We start from the raw sequence: 19,766 nt of genomic DNA, 5'->3' as shown, positions 1-19,766 counted from the left end.
GGAATTTTCGAACGGATGGCAAGAGGGACGCCAAGTGGACGCTACGAACGCGTAGACGTAGAAGACGCTCTGTTAGCGATATCTCGAGTCGTCCGCCACGCTTTCGATCGCCTCGTTCAATCTCCCGATTATAAGTTGCCATTAATTTGACGAGCAGTAAATCAATTCGCCTCTTCTACGTCGTGCTGGCGTCTCGGGGCGAACCGCGTGATAGGAAGCGTGCGCGAGTCCGTTGGCTGAACGAAGAGGCGAACGATTCCGTGAATAAATCTTCCCGATCGCTTGTGCACTCGGAGCCTACCGTTCCACGTGATTTATGAATCAATCATTATCACTTTCGAGATTTACGCTGAACGGCGAGAGTAAAAGGTTGACGGTCGATCGGCGATCGAACGATTTCACCGGAACGTCGCTGGTTCTCTGTCCGTTGGCTCGTTTCCCCGCGAGTGTCATTACGAAAACGAGCCAACCGTGAGTCACCGGCGACGTATTATTCATTCACCGCATCGAGCCACTCGAGATAGAGGCGCGCGTACCCGTTCGCGATGGCTTGAACGGGCCTCTCTGTCCGGTGAAATTTCCCTTCGGTTGAGTCAGTCGCGCGTCATACACGCCAAGGGACGATTACTTTCAGCGCGCGAGCAACTAAACGCGAAATATCTGATAGATAGCGGAAACGCAGTCCTGTCTTTACACCTGATTTCACTTATTAGTCACAGTCTCGCGATATTAATGGCTGATTCTACTCCTATTTCTCATCCGTTTCGTATCCGCTTATTTCACACGTTTTCCCCGGCGTTCGTCCTACACCGAGTTTACGAGGGGGCCCCATTACTCAGCCGCGGTTCGCTCCCCTTAAATCTCGCGCGGTACAGATACATCTCGGAAATGGGAGTAACGCAAATTGGAAGCTTAAACAGTTTGTTGTAACGATATTGTAAACACGAAGCGAGCGTGGCGCGTCCCAAACGACTTAATTAGCGAAGTATTCCAAACGCGATACCCCGAAACACGCCTCGGGTCTATCCATGAATCCTACTCGAGCACTTTCGTTTTCCGTCCGCTCGTTAGGAATTCTCCTCACGCGCGTTCCTCTCGTAATCTCGAGGATGGACGGTGTCCTCGAGCATCGGGACGGTGAAATAAAAGAGAAAAGGATCCCGGTCGTACGTTAAGCGTGCCGCGAAGGCGTGGACGAATACGAGGGATGAACCGGGTGGACGGTTCCGAGACACACGTCGATAGCGTCCGCGCGGGAAGCCGCGCGACGATCGGGTTTTAATGTAGCTTTTACGATCTGTTAATTTCAAAAGCGTCTTAAACGCCGCGCCCCGCGTATTAACATATTAAACGGCGTATCGGTTCGCGGACGTCGGGGCGGCACTCGCCGCGTCCGCCGTTACGCGCGGCTCGTATTTCAAAATTGATTACCAGAAAAGTACGGGAGCCGCGCTAATAAGAACGCATTCGCCAATAACGTAATTGCGCATCGCCGCGTTCGAATGTGTCCGTGGCGTGGATCTAAACGGGCGCCGGTGTAATCGTTTTAATGCACGATCGTAATCATCCGACGAGCGCAAAACGGAAAACCGTCGTTACCATAAATGGCGGAGGCGGCGGGGACGCGGTGGATTCGTCCTCGTTCAGCTTCTTTTCCGCGGGTATAAACTCGAACCGGGGAGAGCAGGCCGTTCGAGCAGGTGTGTCGAGGAAATCGGGTTCGGGTAGTATTCATGGGTTTAGTATCTGCGTTGGTATTCCGGCTACGCCGACAAAAGCGGGTAGTATCGCCGGGACGATACGCTATTATTGCTTCCATTAGTCGTTAATATATGCAAAATATCCTTATTATGTCGGTCGAGTGTGCGCGTGTAGAAAGCGCGCGCCTCGGCTCGCGTACGTACACGATACGAATCTGTCTGGGAACCGCGCCGCGGCGCGCTCGTATCACTGCCCGCGTCAGCCTTGATCGAGTTAAGGCTCGTCTCCTCTAATTATTTCGTGCTCGCCGGAGCTCGTTGGTTATCTGCGAAATTCCCATTGCCACGGTAATTTAACGAGCCGCCGCCGCCGCCTAGGTATCGTGCTTTTCGTTTCCCACCGCGGAATCATCGTCGCCGAGTGATTCGATTTAAAACGCCCTCCCTCCGCCTGCTCTTCCCGTGGCCCGCGAAACGATCCGCGCGCCGCTACACGCTTCCGCCCACCCCGGTTTCTGCCCCGCGAGCGTGGCGCGGCTTTCTTAAACGGGATTATCCGCTTCTACGAGCAAGACCGCGGGGATTTTAATTAAGCCGTGACACTTTCCGCTGACGTACCGTCGTAATAATTTGTCCTTATCTCGGGGCTGAAGCGAGCCGAGCTTTGCGGGTGGCAAGACGGCTTCAGCCGAACGGATAAACGAGACGTTCGATAGAGATTCGATTCTAATGGCGAACAAAACCGACCTGTCGCCGTATCCGCGAAAAATCGCTACCACCGTGTCTATGAATCGGAATGCGCGAACGAGAGGCACGTGCTGTTCGCGTATCAAGACATTACTCGTTTACGACTTAATTAATAGCCTGCGAACGACCGCCTGATAGCGGAGTAATAAAACGGAGTTACGAACGAGTATGTCACTGTGATTCTCGAATTGAAATAATCATTAACTTTGCGGTACCCTCGGAATTACACGAGGCGGCACGCTTTGCTGCTGACGCTCGTTGTAACTAAGGATATCGTGAGCAAACCGAACTCTGAAACGACGTATCCACATTTTTATAGGCGAAACACGCGGGTGCTGTTTCCTATAAACGCCTCGGCCGTGGTGGACGCGGAAGGGCCGGGGATTTCGTGGCGTCCCGCGGCGCGATACAAATACATGAAATACCGCGACAGGTCCGGTGAATAGAATTTGATTTCGTGGTACCTACGCGCTCCTCGGACACCTCGAAGCGCGCACGTTCGCGCCACGGCGCGCACCGCGTATCGCCGGAAAAAAATAACGGCCCCTCCGGTTTAGGGTGCGCGCGGAGGAATTACGAGCGGGCGGAACGCGCGATCGGCTCACCTCGAAGCGCGGAAGCGGACACCGGAATATTTGTGACCGTGCCACTGTCCTCCTACGTGCCGCCATTCGAACGAATGTCTTCCTCGCGACCGCCATTAACGCAGCGGACGCAACCACGCGATGCATTAGTATCTATTGCTTTCTTTGTCTCCACCCTTCGATCATTCCCTCGCCGTTGCTATACGATCGTACCAGCGACCGTAAAACATCGTTCTGATAGATATAGGCGCGTACAGGTACAATGGTTGTACCTCAAACCCACCCTACGTTGTCGACGAGAGGTTTCATCCGCGCACACGTCAGGTTTTTAGAGTATCGTGGTGCCTTGGGACGATCGGCTGTTTGATGTTATTATTCTGTGTACCTGTCTGTTGGTATTCGGTGGTTCGCTTTCCTTGCGCTCTCGCGCGTAATGGATGGACGTTGTAGTTCATAACGCTGTTAATTAATGCCCAGAGCAGTGCGAGCCATTACAAACTAGATACTCTATGTAGCGAGAGTTGAACGGCGCAAGGGTACTTCAACAAGGCGCGGGTATAATCAAACACAATCATTTACAAGGCGAACGTTTAGAGATTCTCACGGAGGGATTCGTCTATCGATTCGCCAGACGGTCGGCTCTCGGTTTATGATCAATAGCGTATATATTTACCGGGTGCAACTTTGCATCCGTACCTGCGGTGCTCTGGACTGCCTGTAACTTTCTATATATGGCGGGTTCGTAAAAGCAGCCGAGCAATAGTCGGGCGAACGTTTAAGGCCTCGAGAGCGTATTGGCATAACGGCACACGAATCCGTGTTGCCCTTAAAAGGTTTAGGAGCAAACGATTCGTCCGCGACCGCTAATCGACGCCTTTTTTTTACCCGCTTTCTCGCTCGTCCTTGCGAAGGAGCCGGTCGATTCACGATTTCAATTTTCCATTTCCCTTTTTTTCTCCCGTTCCGCGTAACCTCGGATGAATCTGGACGAGTGACACCAAAGAATGTCTCGTATGAAATCAAAGCCACGATACATCCTCGTGGAATGAAAATAAAGGGAAAAAAAGGGGACAAGCGAAAAGAGGTGGGTAGAGCAGTTGGTATGTGGCCGGTAGAAGGAGACGGTAAAACGGCAAAGGAATAAAAAGGGCGAGCGGAACGGGAGAGGCTATCTACCGACTGTACGGCCTCGCCCTCGCAAATCACACCGGTGTATGCATTGAAATGCGAAATGGTGCAGACCGCCCAGCTACCATAACTCCGATTAGTTAAGACGCGCTTCGGCAATGTAATGCATGTGCGGGCCCGACCGGCAACATGTGTTATATCCTGTGTCGTCACATATTTACGAGGGCAACGCGTACGCGGCGGTAATCCGAGTCGCGGGACCGATTCTTTTCGGAGCAGTTACCTGGGCCCGTTTAATTAATCGTAGTTCCCACTTAATATACGACAAATATTTACATACATATCGTAAAGCAGGCTGCAATTTTGTGATAGCTTCCACCTATTCCTTAATGTTATTCCATTCTTACGATCCCTCGATATCCTTTAATTGCGCGATGTTGGAATTACGACCGACCGCGTTTAATGGAATCTGTACTAATTATTATTAGAATCCGTCAGACCGTTCCGGGGCTGCGCGGAGAACGCGTTCCTCGAGTTAATTGGAAAATTTCGTTTCTTTTGCGATCCTGAACAGTCGCTGCGCGTAATCGAATTTTAGTTTGTGCTAATTCCGTCGTAAATAAACCACCCGATGCTAATCGGACCGTTATCTGCAGCGGTGAAATACAACAGCGTGACGTTTCTTAAGCGAAGCATCCCTCCGCTGTTCGAAGCTCATCGACAGCGCGTTCTCTCGTTGACAATGGTCGATGAACCCCAGAGAGGGGTTGTTTTTTTTCAAACAACACGGAGAGCCACCCGTGCGGCCTCTCGTCTTCTGCGGAGGCCCCGTACGCCTCCCGCCTCGCCGCTTTTAATGTTCCATAATTGCTTTCCGTTTGCGGCCTGCGGCGAAATATTACATACCGCACTAAAAGGGAAGTAGCAGCGGCTGGTCCGTCCCAGAAGAATCGTCGCGGTCGAGCCACTTGAACGATTCGAGCGGATCCGCGGCGGTTCGGCATTTTTGCCGGCGCGTAAATTCCGAACACGCGATACGAGCGACGACGCGACGTCACGCGGTGATAACGTCGTAAAACCGTTATCTGAAATCTTTGGCAGCTCCTGGCCTCGCCGTTGATTCTCGCTCCGTACGAAGCCACCACGTCACCGTCGTTTCTCACCCGCGATAACGTAATTTCGACGCCAGCTATCTTTATCGGCGGCGAAAATTTGTTTAAAACGCTTCCCACCGATACGCAGGTGGCAAAACACACGCGTACCATTCCGCGCCGTCGCCGAGTCGCGCTTCAAGCCCGTACGAAGGCCTCGATTACACCAACCACGCGCGGTTTATCCTCGCGCTCGTCTGTCATTATCTGCGAACACTTGTGTATCGTTTCGTAGCCGCTGATAACATAATTTCGCGCAGGAGTTGCCGAGGTATTGACGGCTCGCGGAATTTTTTCGCAATCTGCCCCGTAAATTTCGGGCAGAGGGCGCTTGCGAGCGCGGTATTCCTGTCATCCAGGGTCGCTGTTGCTACACGGCCAGGGCACACGGCTTTATCAAATATTTCGTGAATGCCCGTTTTATCTGTCGGTTATCCAGGATTCACGGTACAACGGTGGGAAAGATAAAGGCTGGCCAGAGCATGGAACGGGGGGAGGGTGATGGGGTGGACGTTTTTCCCGTGTCGAAAGATCCCCGTCTCCTCGGGCGGCGCTCGAAATGTGGGTTGCCGGGGGATACTTATGCGGCATAGTACGTTTATAAGGACGCGTGGTCGTTGTCGAATTGTCTCTGGCCGAGATAAAAAGTTGATATGTGTACGTTCCAGCTGAGAGGACGCAGATAAAGGGAGGCCCGTGGAACGTCCGGCGACGGTTCGTGTACACCGCGATCTTAAATTGGTTTTACAAATTTATCACCCCGACCCGGCCCTATACACGAACCCTTCCTACTTGTTGCTAACCGCTCGATTTCCTAGGAAACGCTCATTTTCTTTCGAACCCTCGACCGTGAGATAGGAAACGGCCGGATTTACGATGCGATCGCTGATATCCCTCGATCCGTACACACCGCGTGTACATCTTTGGGAACTAGTTTGAACGCGAGAGGACGTATTCGAGGGACGCGTAGTCGCGTCACGAAACTTTACGCGAACCTCGACGATTTTCGATTTTCAAAGAACCACGAAAGGGTTTTCCAAGTTGTAGCTGGGAAAGTGGAAAGCGTTCGAGTGGAGTTTCATACGTTTACTCGAAATCGTCCCCTTTTATCGACGGGGGAACGATCGAGGACGAGGAAAAGGGGGAAATAAGATCACGAGGCGTGTTGTATCTTCTTCGCGCGACGATATGAAATATTTGAAAGATGTCTTCATCGGTTACAAGGCGGATCGTCGCGGATTTGTTAGGCGAGGCTCGTTTATAGGAGATTTGCTCGGCCGATCGGTTTTAAGATTGATAAAGTCATTCTGCAACTGGTTCCGCGTCAGATTGATGTCGATCTGACATCGAGATCCTCGTTGGCGCGGTGGAACGAGGGCGCGATCAGCCTCGAGCCAAATTCGGCGACACGTCGATTTCGTCGTGCGGGGAGGAAAAAAACGAGAGCGCAGCCGAGGAGGACAAGGTGTTGCGAGGCAGCACCGCGTATGGCGCGGTTGGAGGAACGGTTGGTCGGCTGCTACGTCGTTGGTTAAACATCCAACCGGACGTAAATGTAATATTATCCACGCCCAACTTGGACGCTCTTGGTTCCGCTTTGAACGGAACCGGCGAAGGCTTCTTTTGATTTGTCTCGGGGGGGAAAAAAGTGTTCCACTCCCGTTGGAATCGCGGGAGGCGATGCTTGCAGTAGAAAAAGACGCAACGCGACAGACCGCCTCTGGTCGAGAAGGAGAAATGGGATAGAAAACTGGGACAGGAAGGATCGCAGCGCTGGCGGTGGTAACTCGAGGAAAAGAATAAAACAAGAAACGATCCGTGGAGAAACGGGCATAAATATTGTCCACGCCCAACCGTTGAATTCGCAGCCTTGCCGAGAATTCTCTCCTACCATCGCGGCTTTCTTTCCACGGTCCACGGGCGAGAAGACCCGTGGTCGTCCACCACTACCTGCGCCGTACGCGACCACCGCCACCGTCCTCGTCGTATCACCATCACCGTTGTCCACCGGTGTTTACCACCACTACTGTCCACGGTGTCGATCGTCATCGCCACCATCGCGGACTAAGACCGCGATCGCCATTGCGGCGAAAACCGAACAAAACAAAACGAAAGGAAAGCGACGACGAACGAAGACGACGGCGACGGCTGCGATATGAAGTGACGTCGATGAACAGGGCGAGGCGAGGTGTATAACCGGGAGAAAAGAGAAAGGCCACCGATGGAAAGAGAAAAATCGAATGAAACGAATCGAGCGAGAGGAAGGGAGTTAACCTGCGCGGATGAGAGAGAAAAAGAGAGAGAGAGAGCGTGTTTGGAGGTGGGGGCTGAAATTCTGCCGCGACGGGGGCGAACGGTGCCTTCCGTTGGCGTGGTCCCTATTGAAAGGCGAAGGTAAATTTACAGCCCGGGTGGGAAGGGTGAAAATTTACTACTGGTCGTGGACGCTCGTCTACTGGCTCGCGGACCGAGCCACGGACGGTAAAACTTCGCCGAAAATCGAATAATGATGCACCTCGGACGGTCCGCGGCGAGAAACAGCTCCGTTTGCATTAAGTGAATAAATAACCATCCTCGCGGTCGAACCCTTCGTCGTCGATAGAACCGCCGCGGCACGAAACGATAGGGCTGACGGGGGGGAGGACCCCGGGCCGGGACCAGGGGGCAGATATTTATTTAAATTTTTACTACCCTATAAATAAGGGCTCCGGTATTGTGCGATCGTTATTGCACGACCGGCGCCGGAGATCGACGTGGGATCTGCACACCGCGGCGGGTGAATCGCGCGAATCCACGGTACCAACGGCCGATTATGACGTTCCGTTAAAGAATGCGAACGCGCGAATAGATTTTCTATCACGGAATAGAGTTCCATGCGATTTTCATTACCAGTTTTATAGGCGATTCGACGCGGACGCTTAAAGAGAGTTTAATAGCGCCGCTAATAATAGTCGTGATATCTCGCGTTATCGTTGAAAATAACGATGGAATTCCGTGGCGATCGGTTACCACTCGGTATCGCGACCTAAGGAAATCGTAGACGTTAATATACAACCGTGTCAGTAATCGAATGATTTAGCCGGTTTTCTGGCATGCCAAAGGTTAATTTAAACGTCGATATTCGGGAATTTATTGGATGGCGTAATGTCCGTGTCACAGATTTATCGGTCCGTAGACGCGCATAAATTATAATTTTCAATAAATCCGATACCCGCGCGCGTAACTCACGCGTGGCGTCGTTGCTTGTCCTCGGTGGTTAATTATTTTTTGAGGATCGCGCGGTGTCCGACGGTGTCGCGTGACGAACGCGAGCTCGAGGATATCGAAACCGATCGTTCGATCCTTACCGCGCGGCGGACACTTTCCTCGAGTTCTAAAAATCACCGGCAGATCGGTATCGCGCATACATCCGATACTGGCCAGGGCGTATACAGCATCGATTACCTAATTGGGTAAAAGTTAAACGCGAGTGGAAAGATCACGCGATGTCCTGGAGATCTTAACGATCGAGTCGCTAACGAGATAGGCCAGTTCTAGGTAGTGCCGCGTTAACGACGGGCCCCCATCGTCCGAAATATTTTATATCCGAGATACCTTCGCCGCACCGGATCCACCATTAATTTCCGAGGCACCGTCGTTTCGCGCCTAATAAATGTTCGCTCGAAAGAGTCTTTGGGATCGTCAACGCGCAGTCGATTCGATAATTTACTATTTTAGCCGCCGTAAATAAGCGCATCGGTTCGCGTTTATGTAGGTGTGGGCAACCCCTGTAGAGTGGATCCTGGCGACTCTCGAAAGGATTACCGTGAAATAAGCCGGAATAAAAGCTCGAACTGGGCGCCGTCCGATTATGTCGGTCCCTTTTGCGCGATTTCCCTCCACGTTGTCGCCGTCGTCGCCTTTCGTTGCCCGCCGCTTTTTCTTGCCCCGTTCGTCTTCCCCCGAGAACCCTTTCTTACGCGCGGAAACAAAACGGTCGAGACCGCGTAAAGGATGGCCCGACGATACCATCTTTGTTAGCGCGGTTGACGGTGAAAATGGTAATAAAATGTGCGCTAGGTTCTTTCGTGGCTCCGCGGTGAATTTACGGCCAGATCGGTTGTAAAATATAAGTCGGGGAACGATAACTTTCGATTCGGATTACGTTCGGTAAAATACGCGGAAGTTCCCGTGTAAAGTCACTGATTAACGCTGGCAAAAAGGCCGCTAAGATGTCACGCTTGCGTTAACGATCATTGGTCTCGTTAAGCAAGAGGTACGCGTTGGATCTAAATTGAACACGATCTTTCGGACAAGGCGCGATCGAACTTTCCTTGTCTTTCTTTTCTTTTTTTTTTTTTTTTGTAAATCGTAGTTTTATGCCGCTCTTTAACTCCAGCTTTTTATGGTTACAGTCATTATCCCCCTTCGTATCGTCGGTAGTCGTTAATTCTAACGCGCGCAATGAATCAAACAACGCCTCGTCTCTTACTCCGTTTTATCAAATGTTTGCAATACCGTTACTCGAAGGGATATAACAGTATTACTGGCTCGAACTTTATTATCCTTTAATTATGTCGCCCACAACGGCGATCGTAAATTTCAAGTTGCAGATCTGGTCGCACTCGGATTATACGTTCAACGAGTAAATCTGGCCATACTGGTTTCTGGAAACCACTTAATAAATGAATTACATCGCCGTTCCGTGTTCATTTATTTCTCGTTTAGTCTTTACGAGCTTCGGCGAGGGTTCACACGGGGTTCACTCGAGGTGTTATCGGTCGAGAACGCGGTGTTCGTCGACTCCTCGATACGCTATCGTGAAAATGGAGAAACTAGTTATCCACGGATGTTGGACCCGGCCCGTTGCGAGACGTGATCTTCGTGGACTTTCATAAGTACCCGCCGTCCGTAACGTAGCTGTTTTCAAGCGGTAATGCAGATACCCCCTTTGCCATCGATAGGGAGAACACGAATCCGACGCGGCTCCAAATTTAAAAAAGGGAATTCATTTTTTTTATCGCCGTGAACTTTGCAGGTGAAACAATATATTTTCATTCGCATTATACCATTTCTATTGGAAAAATAATACGCTCTTCTTTCATTTTCGACACTGTGCGCGCGTATAAATATATTTGAACTTTAATCAATCTTTAATCACATATTTAAGGAGTGTACTATAATCACGGCTATTACAGGTAGCTCATAACACGGTTTCGCTTTAATGTGATAGAGCGAACTTATAACATGGTTTCGCTCTAACACGAGAAGAAAATTGCAAAAATCCAAACGGAGAACGTATAGAATAAAAATTGCAAAACGAATTTGTACAACACTGTACTCCTACAGCACTAGATTACATGATTTTGGTTTAATATATTTAAAAACTAAATAATAATTTATTCAGCTTAGCTTTGCTTAGCTCTATTCCGATATTATAGCGGAAAGCGTCATATACAATTTACACGCCATCCGTAACGAGACTTGTTGCCTCAGAGGTACTTTCATATTTCTAATGAAAATTAAGTTATATGAATTATGGGAGGGTTACCTATAAAAGGAGAGCACCCATAAAATCAAATACCTACGAATTTTTTCATTTAACTTTAAATACAAAGAAATAAATCAGTGCGTCATCCACGATTCCGCGTTTCGTATTTACGGTGACGCGTCTCGATATTCGTGAGCATCGATAAAAGCTTGGGTAATCGGTATTTCAATGTTGATACGAAATACACGACGAGCGGTCGTGTTTGCGTTCTATTCGAATCCTTCCGAAGGAGGAGGATATCGCGAGTAACATTCGTTTTGTTCGTATTGACCTGAACATTTATATAAGCCGAAATCGCGCGTGGCCGTTTAGTCAAGTGTTGTCGGTCGGGCTGGTAACAGGTTTGTTATTGGGGCGGTCGCTGCGTCGTTTCGTGCGCGAATTTCGTATCGCGTTGCTTCACTTTGTCGACTGTTGCGTACGGCTCAACGTGGAAGTAATGCAATCTCGCGGCATCCTTCGTCCCATCGAAAAGTGCAGTTTGATGTGTGTCAAGTGCCTGTCTTTAACATCAGATTCTGGCTGAGGCAACGACGCCGTCGCACGACGGGAAGGTATTTTCAGATTCAGCTAAGAAATTGACTTTACTAATAGCGTCCCGCTTTTATGCGCAAGTATACTGCGTTTTCGATCAGTTAAATATACAACGGCGATATGTGGGATAAGTTGAGCAAAGCTGTCGAAATATTTGATTGAGTTAGTGGGAATTAACATATATGCGTAGCGTTTGTTAAGAATATATATGGTGGATTTCAGTCGTTTGTATTCGTATCCCCATTAGCTTCGACAATATAAATAAGTATTGCGAGCAAGAAATTATTTCATTAAATTATCGGAGCTCGTGAAGAACAGATCGTTCCTCCTCTCTATTCGTGTAGAGACAGAGAGAGCAGATATAGGATATTATAAAATAATTTTCGATGGAATTTCGATACGTCCATATTTCGTATATTAATTGAACAAATTTTAGTTTCATCCATTAAATGCATAACGTTCAGTAAGACATCTGGATTCTTTGTTTCCGGTTAAATCCGTTTAAAAGCATTTCTGTTTCACGTATCAGTATCTGACTCGTCTCTTCCGTGTACGTGACGAATGTCAGCCACTGTTCCCGATTTTATTAAATTCTGACAGGTACAGTTTCCGCAATTGTAATATCGCGCAATGAAATTTCAACTGCGTCGCGGCAAAAGCGACTTCTGTGCACAACGAATCATATTGTTTCGCGATTGCGCGAAACTTCCTCCCCGTTTCGAGTAAAATCTTCCAAAACTATCCAAGTGGCAATCACGAAACGCGATAGAGCTTTTTTTTTACCCCGCGCAATCACAGCGTTTCGCAATTTCCATATTGCTGTGCGTGCGTTTCGCGGCGGGAGGAAGACGTTTAATCTGAACGCGTCACCCTTAATCCATCAAGCTTTTATGGCGTATCCTATTCAAAGAGAAGGCAATATTCTTCGGTAATGTAGCATGGCTTGCACCGGGCGGCGACGAATAAAATTTCTGCTGGAACGAAGTATCTTTGCAGGGAGAGAGGAGGTCGTCCAATGTCTTGCGTTGGATCATCGATCATGTCGCACGGAAGGGAACCCTTTCTAGTTTCATACGCCACCCTCTCGTTCATTGTCAGACAATTTCTCTCCTCTTGCTTCTTCATCTCTTCCTCTTGACCGATTCGGGGCAACGTTGACGCCCGATACGATGCGAATAACTCGATCGACGAGTCCTGCGGATTTATTTTTTTCTTGAAAACAGTGTTCCTTCATCGCTGTTCCTCTCTAGCGATATTTGCGATCGTTTCTTTCGTGGTACTTCGTTTTTTAAGAGAATGAAGGTAGACAATTTTATGCGTTTAGTTGATTCGTTCTTTATCGTTGTATCGTTTGTTTCTGTTAATATTCGTGCTTGGAAACAAGCAATATAACAGTCGGATATGATGTAAAATTGTTGGTACATTTCCTGTGCCAGAGAACATCATGATTTTTATACCATATCAGAATTTCGTTCGCAATTTTATTCAATACACGCAGGATCGTCTGCTGGAAATATAATGCTGGAAATGTTTATTACATTGTTAGATTTTAAACATATAATTTATATTACTCTTGTTTAATATACGAGGAAAATATTATCTCTTGTTAACGAACTGTTAACGCTATAAAAATTGTGCGCAAGATTTACATTGAAATGAGATACGATAAATATTTCCACTGTTGCTTAGTTCGTTCGGTGGTTATCCGTCTGTTTGTAAACTCTGTGTATTGTAGAAACGTCGATATTGGAAGTCTATTCATCGAATCAGTTTGCTTTTTGTTATCGTGCGCTCATCATCCGTTCGGCTCGACGGAAACTCGACGGTTGAAATAGATGGTAGAAGCCACGGAAAGATTTACAAACGTAAACGTACGCACAGACAACGAGTTGGAAACGAGAGAGCAGTTTAATCACACTTGATTGGGATAGTTTTCCGATCTTTGAACCTTGACAGACCTTTGGAAAATGTGACACAAAAGAATCTTGTTAGGCAAAGAAAACGCCTCGACCACAATTCCACTTCATAAATTCCCGCCCTCGCTTCTAAACTTCAATTCTCGCACGAAATTAAATACACCCAAGAATTGCTCGCGAATCGTGTTCTCGATATTGGAGAACAACCAATCCCCATCGGTTTTCATCGAGTTTCATCGAGTTTCATCGAGTTGCATTCCCTACTGTTTTTCCCCCTTGTTTTTTCAACCGATACCCGCCCCGTTTCCCGGTGTATTTCCCGAAATAAACAGCGGTCAAGATATAAGATTTATAAGGTGGAGCGATTTGAAGTCTCGAAACAGGGTAACCTGCGTATTTTTCTCGAATTTCGATCGATCACTATGCGACAGTTACCATGTTCAGTTAACAATCATTCGCTACAATTCATCTGATTCCTGGATCGTTGGAATTTTCATTCCACAATTTTGAATCTATCCCTACGCGTAGAACAACTTTCTCGCTGGTTATACATCATCCCTCACGGAGCACTCTGTCCTCCGGTTCCCCGTTGTGTACTTGGCGAGCTGTCTTGAGACTGTTAAAGGCTCGGAACTCTTTCACTCTTTCCACTTTGCCAGCGGCGTTCTTTTACGTTTCCTCGGCGTGGCTGGAGGGAAGGTGGAAAGACGCGAAGTCGCGTGATGGCATCCCCCTAGCACGGTAAATAAATTACTCCGACCTTATCAGAAGTAATAGGAGAGCGCACGACACAGATTGGTCGGTGTCGGACACGCGAATTAAAAGTTACTACCACCCAGCCTGGGGTGGCGTACAGCGCGGAAAAAGCCTCGACGCTTTGTAGAAGTTGTGCGCGCGTCTTACGCCGCCCCGTTTACCAGATACACGGAAGCTATCATGAGGGGTGTTTTGTCAAGTTGTAAACGGTCTTGAGTTGTCTACTGATTTTATCACGAGTTTAATTGATAGATAGTCAAGATGTGAAGATTTTTGGTGCTTCGTAAGTTGATGTTAGATTAAAGAGTCGGATAAATCAGTTGAAATTCATAATGAAACCGATCTAACAGCGTATAAATGCATTTACGTGGATAACGATCTCGGATGTGTTCTATATTTGTCATCGGATACTCTCGCGAGTAGAACAAGCAATCTGTACGCACACACGGAGCTGAAGCTCAACCCTCTCGATACGTCAATCACCATTTCCTCGCGTTAGCCAGCGACGCGTTCGAGAAATCTTTACCCCCGTAAAGGAAATCGAAGCGGTCGCTCTTTCGATTCGTCGCTCCCGATTTCCCACGGATACATTTTACCGTCCAGCCAGCAATGTAGCTACGCAGTTGGCTCGTACCTCACGTGAAACAAGAACCACTTTTCTTCTCTTTTTCATCCACCCACTCCCCTTCTTGCTCGTCATTTCCTTAGCCCGCTCGTAGGCAGAGTCGAGGGGGTGGGCCCCGAAATTTGTTCACGCCTCGTCTCTTTCTCTCGTTTCTCAGCTTTCGTTTCCTTCCTTCGTTCTTTTTCTGCCTTCTAACCCTCCCGCGTTTTTCGCTCCGCTCGCGCGAGAAGATCTCGTCTGAGCGTCGGCCATCCGGCTCGGCCACCGCTTCCGCGAGCGACGCCCAAGCGTTCTCACCGGAACAAGTGAAGAGGAACGACAAAGAAGAGGAAGTTTCGATCGCACTTACTTCTGCTTGATTGATACGATTTTATTGGCCCGCCTCGAGATTTATCGACACGCTCTTCTGCATATGATTGATTCGCGTCGATTCTCTCGTTTCCTCGACGATACCGGATCCTGTTTACCCACTCTTCCCACTATCCCGTTTCGCGCTAGTTCCATTATCGTCTCTGATGCCGCGGTATCGTTTCATCGCAGACATGAATATTGGCTACGAAATAGTAAGACGTATCCGCTGGATGCCATTATCGTTAGGATGATATCACCCCCCAAGCAACATTCGGCCAAATATACCGTGGGAAAATGGAACTCGCTTATAGAATTCCTTTCGTTCCACGCTCGTGTGACTTGTATTTACCCGGAAACCGTGGAGATGAGAATTTACGATCGCTAAGTCAGAACGGATCCGACGTAGATACGTTTCGTAGGCAGGGCTGATGGTTCTTGAATAAATATAGAAGGAATAGTTAACTTCGCACGCTCGCGGAAAACACGTTGCGGGTTCAGCGTGAAAATTCGAAGTCATCGAAAGTTTAATATATAACATTGGGGATTCAAGACCGTGGCAACGTGGTCTTGAAAATACAAGGTTCAAGAGCACGCGAGAGGGCGCAATGTCTAAAGAATTCGAGATCGTAAATCTGTGGTACCAGAAGCTAAAAATTGAGACACTTTTACTTTGAACATTCAATGTGAAGTAGCGTTATTTTTTATACAGGTTGCTGAGAGAGAGAAAGAGAGAGAGAGAGAGAGAGAGAGAGAGAGAGAGAAGGGGAGAGTAATATTCAGTAACGTCGTGTTTGGAATTCGATATTGCCATTTCTTTATTACCTGCGAAATTCAACGCGTTACAAATAGCCGTTAAAAATGGCTAATCGCGAAATGAACGGACCTCGCGTCACGGTGACTAATTCCAGAGAAATGTAAATGTCCGTACTTTTCTGTTTCAGGTGAGTCGGTAAAACAATCGTATTTGTCATCCATGAATTTTTCCGGGACTAATGGAAACTCTTGCGGTAAGACCTCTCCTTGATTTACGAGCTCGGGATATGAATGTGCAGGTGGGAGGTTCGGTAGAAGTGTCGGGTGTGAGTTATTAGCTGAAAAATATGTTTTCGCGGAAACTTCGGATTAAATTGACAAAGGGGCCAAGTTTTCACCGTTGCGAATCGCCCCGGTTCAAAGGTGTGATTTATATTCGAATTAAGGGATTTTAAAAGACGCTTCGACGGGTATCGAATAAATTTGTCGGCTAATAGGAATCGATTTCCCGCTTTTAACGTCGCGAAACGGGGCTCTCGTTCCCCGTGGCTCTCGTTTGCTTAGCTACGCAAACACAGTTAATGTTACAATACGCGATATTATATCCATCTCAATTATAAAATTCCAAACTCCAGCGAGACGTCTGTCGAATGTCAACCTCTTTAATGAATCTTTTTGTCATACCTACCTATTGGAACTCTAATTACATCTGTTTCCTTTCAAAAGATTAACGAATTCAACTAATATCGAGACACGTATAAATATTATTGTATCGTTCGTCGTATTAATCTTGATTCTATATTATTTAGTATTTCGAGATTAACGACTAACGAAAGAGCAACCCCTGAAGATCTCTTTGAAGCGTTGCTCACGCAGGATCCTCATGTACCTCTCCATTCTTTATAATTCCAATTAATATCTGACCGATTCTCCACTCTCATTAGATCCTCAGATTTGATCGTAATCGTAAAGTTCCAGTTGCAACTCGCACACGCGACGGTTTCTAAACAAGTGGCACACCGATAACACTGCTATCTCCGTCTTAAACACAAATTGAATATCTTCCACCCTGTCTTTACCCGGCGAATTAAATCGTATCTTTCCGCCGTGCTTTTAACGACGAAATTAATTTCGTCCTTCTCTCCGTTGCCGGTCTCCGTGGTTTGCTGCGGTCTTTCCTTAATGCCCGTCATATTTAATCGCGCGTTCAACGTAGAGTTACGCGCATAGATACAAACATAGCCTCGCTAATTACACGCGTATTGCCGTCGTGATTAGGATGGCCGGAAATACGTAAATGTTTGTCGGTTAATCTTCGATGCCTATCGATCCGCGCGCCTGATTTTCCTGGTTGCGGTCGTCGACTGTTGAACCAGCGGCGGTCGGCTGCGAAAGAAGCAAAGGGTGCCTGGCAGGGGTGGGAATATCTCGGAGACCCCGGGAAACTTTCGGTGGGGTGGTGGGACGCTAACCTGGTTCGACTAATACCGGTGTGGTCCCGTCTACTTTAACCCAACCTAACTTAGCCTTAGATTAGACCAACGGACCATGTACTTGTTCACTTGCACACCGTCTTTACCGACACGGTCCTCGACATAACCGTACCTTTCCGGTAGCTGCACTTTATACACGCCGTTCACCGGGATTGCGAGGCAAAGATACATGAAAACTTTCGTACAAGAAATTTACCATCCCGTTGCCCTCTTCTTGCCTTCCTCCCTTCGTTTTCCTTCGTCGTTCGATTATTATTTTTTTCTTTTCTTTTCCTCGCCTACGAAATTTGCCCTCGAAAGCGTTCGGTTCGCCGAACGTTCTACGCCAACGAGTAACGATCGTTCGGGGGAATGAAAAATAATACATACGATTACGCGCCGACTTGTAGCCAACGGATTTCACTGTGGGCGATATCATAATTCATGATAACATTTGTACGCGCGCGTTTTGCTTAGCGCCTGTTCGAAATTTCGGTTACGTATTAACTCGAAACTGGGCGGCAAATATTCATGAGGGAGATCGTCGATTGTTTAACTGTTTATTAGCTCGAACTAGGGGATTTCGATCGGTCCGTGTTTGCCCCGTACCCCAATTAATTCCATCCCGTTTATTGGTATATATATATATTCGTTTCGCTGCCCGCGGAGCCGACGATCCACTCTGAGCCTCCGAAGTGAGTATATAACGCCCCTTTGACGGACGCGCCGGATTTGTACCGGATCTTGCTGTGTGTACTTAAGGAATCGACGCCAAATATAATTACAGGTTTCGCTCGTTTGCTCCTGACGAGCCCTTCAGTTAATACGGTCAAACACATTCCTGCGCGCCCACCAGGTTCCGAACTCGACAGTCGAGGGGGTGGGCGAGAGCGCGCGCGCGGCTACGATCATTAAATTGTGTTCGCATCGTTCTATTCTCCATCCCGGAATTTCCACGGATCATTAACGAATTAACAATGGCTGGTTCGCGGTACAGAAAGCTACAAGTAGACAATGGATAGTTCGTTACACGAATTCGAGGAAAGTTTACACGAGAAAGTTGGCAACGCCGAGCACTTGCTTCGGTTTTTCGTCGATTCCGCCTGACGCGTGACTATTTTAAAGGGTAGAAAACAGGCCAGGCGCAGTCTCGACGTGCGTAAACCTCCCGCCGGTTGGCTGGCGTACAATATTTACGTTGAACCGGTGGATTTGCCGAGTTCTCCTCGCAGCGAGGCCGCATAATTAGGTCCTCGGAGGACAGTTCCAGAAAGTCGCGTAACTTCGTAACAGAATTAACCCACTATATCTCATTCTATCTTTCAGCGTACCCGGTAACTCGTTGGCCCTGTTAGGTCGACTTCCTTCCTTAGCCATCCTATAGAATCACTTGGACCCTCTCGCTATGGTGTGACGGGTTCCCGCGCCACGGGCCCGGCTTATTAAATTCCTCGAAGTTTCTTCTCATTTGACACACAAGCACCTCGTGTCTTTACAGGCTGTAGCTGCGTTTCCAGCGGTCCGCATTCTAACCCCCTCCCGCCATTCGCTCTTTATCTCCTTCTACCGTTCACAGCCACCACCGCCTCAGTTCACCGAGGTGCCTACTTGTTCCACGAACTGTGACCTTCCAGCACGTGCTTGACTTAAGCGCAATTTAATATGGTTTAAGTTCGCGTAAGGAGTCGGGACGGAAACAAGTTGCCGCGCCTAATCAAGCCTCGCTTTAGCCCCTGAGAACCTCTCCCGCGAGATGTTCGCAACTACTTGTCCAACTAATAATCGCGGTGGATTCGCAGGCTAAATCTTGTCGAGACGCTAAGAGTGCCGTCTTCGCGTGTGCGCTCGAGCTACCTCGATGACGATTTGCAAGCGTTAATTCACGGGTCTCCGCGGACTCGATCGAGTCGACCTGCAGAAATTGTTTACACGAGAGTTGCGAATTTTGCTGGCTTCATTGTTGATTGAGAACTTGTTCGATTACCTTGTTTCGATGTCACATGGTAGGCAGAGACTGCATTATCGCTCGCCTGTCGCTCAGGGGGATTAGGAAATCTTTCCGTTAGGACGTGGACAGTCTCGTGTAATTAATGTCCAGTCGACTTCACGGTCGTTACGAAGTTTAACGCGAAATTATGGAGAATCCAATCGTGGCTGAGTTTGCTCGCCGGCAATGGTGTGTACGTATACCCCGTCCGTGATATTTACTCCATAAATCTGAGTTAATTAAAGTCGTACCTCGATATCACGCGATTCAGACGGCGGTAACAACGTTACCGTCTCGCATTCTACGTAATCAAGTGCATAGAACAAACTTGATAGAACGGTCTCTGATTAGAGAGTTTGCGAGCAGTCGTTCCGCTTTATCTGCCGTGTGGGAATAGGGCGGAAGTGAATCCATCGGGAGTTGCGCGCGATACTTCCGTTCGGCTTTTTCGCGTCGTATCTTTTTTTCTCGATGGATTATCGATTCGAAACGCGCCGATTGGGCGTCGCGTTTGATTGGCCGCGCATAAATC

The 19,766-nt window shown here is 48.2% G+C and overlaps 1 protein-coding gene across 8 annotated transcripts in view; it reads left to right on the top strand.

The window, feature by feature from the left end:
• Positions 1-19,766, top strand: part of LOC143425434 (agrin) — a 371,036-nt gene that overhangs the window by 25,160 nt on the left and 326,110 nt on the right. Inside the window, exon 1 of one of the 8 annotated variants that reach the window (XM_076898190.1) lies at positions 15,988-16,029. The exons of the other annotated variants lie outside the window; for them this stretch is intronic. The gene's annotated coding sequence lies outside the window, so the exon portion shown is untranslated. Of the gene's footprint in view, positions 1-15,987; positions 16,030-19,766 lie in introns of those variants that run through there. 8 annotated transcript variants of the gene reach the window in all.

This window comes from Xylocopa sonorina, chromosome 7 (assembly GCF_050948175.1).
Source record: "Xylocopa sonorina isolate GNS202 chromosome 7, iyXylSono1_principal, whole genome shotgun sequence".
In the NCBI taxonomy this organism is placed as follows: domain Eukaryota; kingdom Metazoa; phylum Arthropoda; class Insecta; order Hymenoptera; family Apidae; genus Xylocopa; species Xylocopa sonorina.
The sequence above is the reverse complement of the archived record's forward strand: the minus strand, read 5'-3'. Positions and strand labels throughout refer to the sequence as shown.